Here is a 7,529-nt window from a genome sequence, read left to right as displayed (position 1 = left end):
CTTGGACACAATTCAGAAGCAAAGTCCACACTGAAATCTCAGCTAAAATCATGCGAATTAACATCTTTTTAGCTTTATGAAAGAAAGATAAATACTGTGTAACTGAAGACTTTCTCCTGGTTATATACTATAAATAATAAATGAAACATCATTAAAAATATGTTAAACTATTATTTAATTAAGATTAGTATAATTGGTGCATGATAGTTAACCAAACCACACAACAGGACATCCAAAAAGGTTCTACTGAGTTATAGAGGGTAAAAACAGTAGATATAACCAAATACTTTAAATTCTATTTTAACATCTAGCCTTCACATGCAAATTAGCAAACATGAATTAGCCTGATGCTCTAAATATGAATCCAAGAATGTGTTAAACAACGGTTCTGCAAGAGGTGCTAGGACAGACAGACAATAGCAGATCAATGCATTCTGTCCAGCAGGCTAGATATTTTGCTGTTTGTTAATTCCAGCAAAGAATGGAACTGATATTTCTGTGTCATGAGCAAAAATATACTGGGGACATATGCAGAGCAGAAGTGAGGCTGGAATGAATGTGAAAATTAAAGGATATCTAAGTGAACTGAAATTCCCTTCACCTGGGAACCATACACATTTTTAAAACATAGCTTGGCTGTGAGTTTACTGCTCTCTTGACAAAATTAAGAAATCAAGGTCCCTATACTGTTAAGGGAAGTTATAAGGCTAATAAAAGACATACATAGTATTACAAAGCAGCCCAGTCATTATCATTAATCAAATAATTACGAGAACAAAATAATGAGATGTTGATAATATCCCTGCATTGTTTCTAGCCAGTCCTGGAAAACTCAGGATATCGTTTTTATCAGCCCTGTGAGATGAGATTGAGAGCTCAGCTGGGAAAACAGGACCTCAATTGGTCACCTCATTTTCGTGCTGCACCTGAAGAGAGCCTTACTCTCACTTCAGACACATCCACCCACTAATTGTCCCCAGTGTATTCACTTTGCCTATCAAAATGCATTCTGGGGTCTCAGTAATTCACACAGAAAGGACATTATTAGCTCTGTACAGTGACGAAGACCTGTAGTCCCAGCTAATTGGGAGGCTGAGGCAGGAGGATGCTTGAGCCCAGGAGTTTGAGGCTATAGCATGCCAGGATGGTGCTTATGAAGAGCCACTGCATTCCATTCTCAGCAAAATAGCAAGACTCCGTCTCTGAAAAAGGAATGAATGAATGAATGAATGAATGAATGAATGTTATTATGTATATTTTAGTTTTTCATGTATCCCCATGGAGACCAGAGAGATAATCTTTCAGATAGCATTGCCCACACTGCCTGCCGCTCCAATGGCACACACCTCACCACATTCCTAACCCACTCTGTACATGCAGCCACTTGAGCTCACTGCTGATTGGTCACCTCTATTTCTATGAATATTCACTGAAAGGACTGAAACTCTAGGTGATTAAAGTGGCTTAGTCTTCCCAGGTCTGAGAGAGTGAAAATGCAGCATCATCTCACACTGCACATTCTCCATATGTTATGCAATCAAACATTTCAATAAAGTAGCAAACGTGACATGTTGGAACAATGTGTAGATAAAATCCTGTAAATAGCTTGCTACTAAAGACTCGGACTTTGTCACCTACATTTCCCACCTTACACTTTTAAATTTAGTTATACCAAGTTGCCTGCAAAACATGTTTTCTTTCACTGCTGTTTCTTACTGATTTTACTGATCGCCTTTGTCAGCTTTTTTTCTTTGTTTTGTTTTGTTTTGTTTTCTTGACAGAGCCTTACTCTGTCACCCAGGCTGGAGTGCAGTGGTGTGATCTCAGCTCACCGCAACCTCTGCCTCCCAGGTTCAAGTGATTCTCATGCCTCAGCCTCCCAAGCAGCTGGGACTGTAGGCACACACCACCATATCTGGCTAATTTTCTTTTGTATTTTTAGCAGAGATGGGGTTTCACCAGGTTGGCCAGATTGGTTTTGAACTCCTGCCCTCATGTGATCCGCCCACCTCGGCTTCCTGAAGTGCTGGCATTACAGGCGTGAGCCACTGCAATTGGCCCTTTGTCAGCTTTTTCATGTGGTTAACTCAGTGTGGAAAACTCAGCTCAGCACCATCTCCTCTGCGGAGCTTATTCTGAACCTCTCAGGCGAGCCAGAGGATTGTCTCTGACCTTCCCTTATAGCCCTGAGCAAACTTCTCTGTCTTTACCGCCTGGGACTGAAATCAGTATGCAGTCCTTTAGGAAGAGGACAGCAGATTCTCCTCCTCTGTACACCCAACACACAGCACAGTGCGTGTTGCAGAGGTGGTGACCAGTGGCTACTTCTTGAAATGAAATGAAACTAAAAACAAGGAAGGAGTAGCCAACTCAGCAACAGCCTCGGTTCCACTTTTGTCTCTCCTGAACCAGCAGCTAAGTCCAGCCTCATCAACACTGAAGGTGCTACCCTTGAGGTTACTGTGCTGGAGTCAGCCACTCCTAATGGCACAGATATGCACCCTTCTTCCCTTTTAGAAAAGAAACTTTAAATATGATGCATGAGAGAAAGGAAATCTTATAAAACTCTATCCAGTCATGCCCAGGAGTCATGCTTATTGCAGAGAAAATGGCTCATGGAAAGACTGGATGGCACTGCCTTTGCAAACGATTCTCCAAGAATCAGCTGACATTTCACTAGAATGTAGTCCTCCCTGGAATTCATACTTCTCCTTCCTCATTCCAACATTCCAGTCTATCCTTCATTCAGTACAAATCTTTTCAATACCTTCTTACACGTACCCTAAACTATCCCTCTGATTTCTTTGAGACTCACAACAATTTTGTTAAAAAATCTATTCAAAGAACTTGGTAAATAATGGATAAGACTGGTAACACTGAACATTCTCTTCTAATTCAAAATTTGTCATAAGTGATCTTGACCACTCAAGCAAAGAAAAATAACTAGGTTTTATAGTATCCCATGGTGTATATGTGCCACATTTTCTTAATCCAGTCTGTCACTGATGGACATTTGGGTTGATTCCAAGTCTTTGCTATTGTGAATAGTGCTGCAATAAACATACGTGTGCATGTGTCTTTATAGCTGCATGATTTATAATCCTTTGGGTATATACCCAGTAATGGGACTCGGGAAGGGGAACATCATACACCGGGGCCTATCATGGGGAGGGGAGAGGGGGGAGGGATTGCATTGGGTGTTATACCTGATGTAAATGACGAGTTGATGGGTGCTGACGAGTTGATGGGTGCAGCACGCCAACATGGCACAAGTATACATATGTAACAAACCTGCACGTTATGCACATGTACCCTAGAACTTAAAGTATAATAATAAAAATAAAAATAAAAAAAGAAAAATAACTAGGTTTTGGGCTAGCTGTGTCCCCTGACCACATTTTGTACTTTAACTCTTCTTGTCACTGACTCAGTCTGTCTATAATAGAATAGAAGTTATGGTGCTACCTTTATTCATGTATTTATCATGAATCTGATTTTCTTACTGGCCAGGAACAGTTCTTGTGGCAGCCTCAAATGTATAGTATTTGAAATAGGCAGAAAGATTATTGTTCTTAATTTAAGACCATTTAATGCATAGGGTATAGTCAACATTTACTGAGATGTAAAAATTAAGCAATTCTAGAATAAAATACTTTTGGTAGATATTTTATTTTTGCTTAATTTTTGAGAGGGCATAAAACACATATAACTGTCATGAGGCTTTTATAGAGAAAAACAAATGGATGCTAACTAAGCATTGCATAGTTTACAGAGCACTCCAAAAAAGGGTTTTGTTCTGGAGTTTTCTATTTACTGAAAGCAGAAGTATTGATTCCATTGCAAAATGCAATAGAAATTATAGACTATTGATTTGTTCTACTTACTGACTCTTTCTACTGTTTTTCCCTAAATTTATAGATTTTATAACAAACACTAGGGCAATGCAAAATACCAGCTTTCTCTTCAGCTTGATAGAATCTTTTCTTGCCTGTGCATAACTTTCCTAATTCTCTTCGAGGCATTTTTAACAGCATTTAACTTTCATAGAAAAGTTAAAATTGCATACAGGTATGAGAAAAGCACTTAATTCTTTTTCATGCCAATCAGCAATTTTCCCAGAAGTGCTGCAGAGTTCCTTTGCTACATTTTAGGATCACCTGAAGCAAAATTTTCTTGCTTTTTATTTCTTTTTAAGAACTAGCACTCAGTATGTGCTTAGTCTCATTATGCTACTGAGCTGACAGTCAGAGTCCACTATTTTTTCTCAGGCACCCACTGAACCAAGGGCCTTAAGAACACTTTCTCCAAATTGTACATGATTATATGCAAAGTACTTACACTCCCTTTCCTGATTATACCAGTTTGAATAACCTATATCTGCCCAGTATCATATGGGGAACTTTCTGTTTCTTGCAGTTGAGCTACATTGTCTTAACAAAGGAGATAATTCGAACCATGTAGAATAAAAATTTCTTAAATAAAATTGAGGTGACAATGAAGAGAAAAGATAGATGGAGTGTGTGTACCTTTCCCATGAAATAACAGAAAAGTTGTACCTAACAATAGCTTTCAAATATGTTGGCGGGATATCATGAAGTATATAGTTTGAAATGTCAGTTGCCTAAAGGCTAGAATCCTTGTGTGAAAATGTACTTGGTGTGAGCTCTCTGGACAACTGAATCAGATAAATCATGGTGGCCAAAAGTATAGAGATGGCTGCAGAGGAATCATGCGAATTAAAATGAGGGATCTTTAAAAAATACTTTCCTGTAAAGATTAGTAAATTGCCAATTAGAAAGCGACTCATGAGCTGTCCCTGTAAGCACTACTCATTCTATTTCTGTGTACTTTCCGGTGCAGAAAGAAGCTGCAAACTCCATTTCCCCGGATTCGGTGAATCTTGGTCTGCTAATTGATGCCCTCTTTCAAGATTTGGAAAATGGAATCTGATTACAATGTAGTGTTCTATACTTTTGGAAGTTGTTGCTGGAAAGAATGGTCTTGGAGATGCTGGCGTCTTCTGAGCAGTGTTCCTTCCTCCCTTCTTATATGTGCATGGGCAGTTATCACTAGAGGGCTTCCTGATCCTTGCATCATGGTGATGACAGAGTGCACTTGCAGTTACCACTTCCCCACTTTCCCCACTTTCCCCTTAGAGTAGTCAGTTTGTGCTTGGTCAGCCAGTGTTAAGGTGCAGTTCCAGAAGTAATTCCTGAAGACACAGACTAGAGAATATTCCTGTAGCCCATTTTTTTCAGCACTTAGTTCTCTGTATTAGAACCATTTATCCTTACCCAGGGTGGTTTCCATTTTCTGCAAATGCAACCTAACTGATACACAAAAGCAACAGGATACCAAACACAAAACGTGTAAGTTCTTAAAAGAAACACACAAACACAAAACACTCAATGGGACAAGGATGAAAACAAAGGAAGTATTAAAATAGAAAATATAAGACAAATATTTATTCTATTAAAAATAAAGGAAGCTGTGTGTGGTGCCTCAGGCCTGTAATCTCAGCATTTTGGGAGGTCGAGGAAGGAGGAGCGCTTGAACCCAGGAGTCCAAGTCAACATGAGGAGATCCTGTGTGTTCAAAAATAATAATAATAAATTAGCCAAGCTTGATGGCACATGCCTGTGGTCCCAGCTACATGGGAGGCTGAGGTAGGATGATTGCTTGAGCCCAGGAGGTCAAGGTTGCAGTAAGCCATAATCAGGTCACTGCACTCCAGTCCGGGCAACAAAGAGATTCTCTCTCCAAAAAACAGTACAAAACAGAACAAAGAAGCAAAGGAGATAAAATCTCTTTAAAGAAAACGACATTTGTTGGGTCAAAAACATTGTACTAATGCCTATAAAACATATTGACTCCAGTTTTAAAAAAGTATACAAACTATATCAAAATGAATACAAAATGAAGTCTTATAAAACAGGATTAATTTCAAGAGAGAAATTTATGAGGCCAAAGGAATTACACCAACTTTTTCCTTAATTGCATTAATGTGATAAATTATATTGATTTATTTTTGAATGTTGAACCAATTTTGCATTTCTGAGATAAGCCCACTTGGTCATGATGCTTTTATTCATTTTGTATTTGCTTGAATTTCACATGCTCATTTTTATTGAGATGTTTGTATTAGGTTGTATCAGCTTCACAAAGTGTGTTGGTAAGCATGCTTCCCTTCTCAAATTTCTGTAAGAGTTTACATAAGACTGATATTATTCTTCCTTAAATATTTGATAGAATTCAACATTGAAAAAAATCTCCTTCCAGAATTTTTTGGAGTAAAATTTATTGATTCAAAATTCCATTTCTCTTAGAGATGTAGGAATATTCATATATTTCTGTTTCTGCATTATACAATTTTTAAGACTGTATTCATTTTTACTAAGTAGTACCTTTTCTAATTTTTAAAATTTCTTGGCACAAATTTCCTTACTATATTCCTTTACTGTTCTTTTAATATCTATGGTTATATCTCTTTAATTCTTGACATTTGTAATTTGTGTTTATTTCTTTTTGTTGTTGATTGAGTTTACTAAGGATTAATTTTATTTATTCATTCAAAGAGCAGCCCTAGATAATTGTGTGCCTGTGTTATTTCATTGCTTTCTGTTCTTATGCATATTACGACCTATTTCAATTTATTTCACGTTGAATTAATTCTTTTCCTAACTTTTTTTTAATTTAATAAAGTTTTATTTTTCCAAATGTACAGTTAGTTGGACCTATTCATGCATCTTCATCAGCAGCTGGAGCATCTCTGCCTTTGGTATTTCTGGTGTAAATTACTTGAGCTCTGTGCTTTGAAACCAGTTTGATAAGTCCTTTGCTAAGGAGCTCCTGAAGGGCTGCCCTGGCCAGGGAGCCTCGAATCTTCAGTCTCTCAGAGACCACAGCTGGGGTTATAAGTTTATAGTTGGGAACTTCCTTACAGAGTTTGTCATAGGTAACTTTGTCAGACAAGACTAAGTTATTGAGCTTGTCCTGAACTTTGCCTTTGGACCAATTCTTCTTTTTGGCCTTGCCCCTGGATTTGTTCACTGGGTCTTTTGTCTTTCTTGGCCAACTTTCCGGTGTCCTTCTTCTTCTTGTCGTCCTTGGGCGGCATTGCAAAGCTGGGAGAGCAGCAGCGGACACCGAAGCCATGCTAAGATGTCAGACAAAAAGGTTTTCCTAGCTTTTTAGAGTAGAAACTTAGAATCATTGATTTTAAACCTTTTTCTCTACTAATATAGGTATTTAAATGATACTTTTTCTCTAAAAAATGCTTTGTAAGCATCCCCCAAATTTTGATATGCTACATTTTTATTATGATTTCTATATGCCTGGGTGATTTTTGTTTGTTTCATAGGTTAGAAATTTCTGGTTTAATGTCCAAATATTTGGATGTCTGCCATATGTGCTCTTGCTTTTTTTTAGTTTAATTCTTTTGTGACCAAATAATACATATTCTGTAAAATTTCAGTAACTGAAATTTTTGAGATTCACAATTTATTTTCTTTCATTGTGCATCTTCCACA

General features: G+C 37.7%; 1 pseudogene; it reads right to left on the bottom strand.

Moving 5' to 3' along the window:
- Positions 1–6,738: 6,738 nt before the first annotated feature.
- LOC126933937 (40S ribosomal protein S25-like) lies at positions 6,739–7,117 on the bottom strand (annotated as a pseudogene).
- Between the last annotated feature and the right edge of the window lie 412 nt (positions 7,118–7,529).

The sequence above is a fragment of the Macaca thibetana genome, chromosome 13, assembly GCF_024542745.1.
Source record: "Macaca thibetana thibetana isolate TM-01 chromosome 13, ASM2454274v1, whole genome shotgun sequence".
Classification (NCBI taxonomy): domain Eukaryota; kingdom Metazoa; phylum Chordata; class Mammalia; order Primates; family Cercopithecidae; genus Macaca; species Macaca thibetana.
This window is presented reverse-complemented; position numbering and strand designations above follow the sequence as displayed.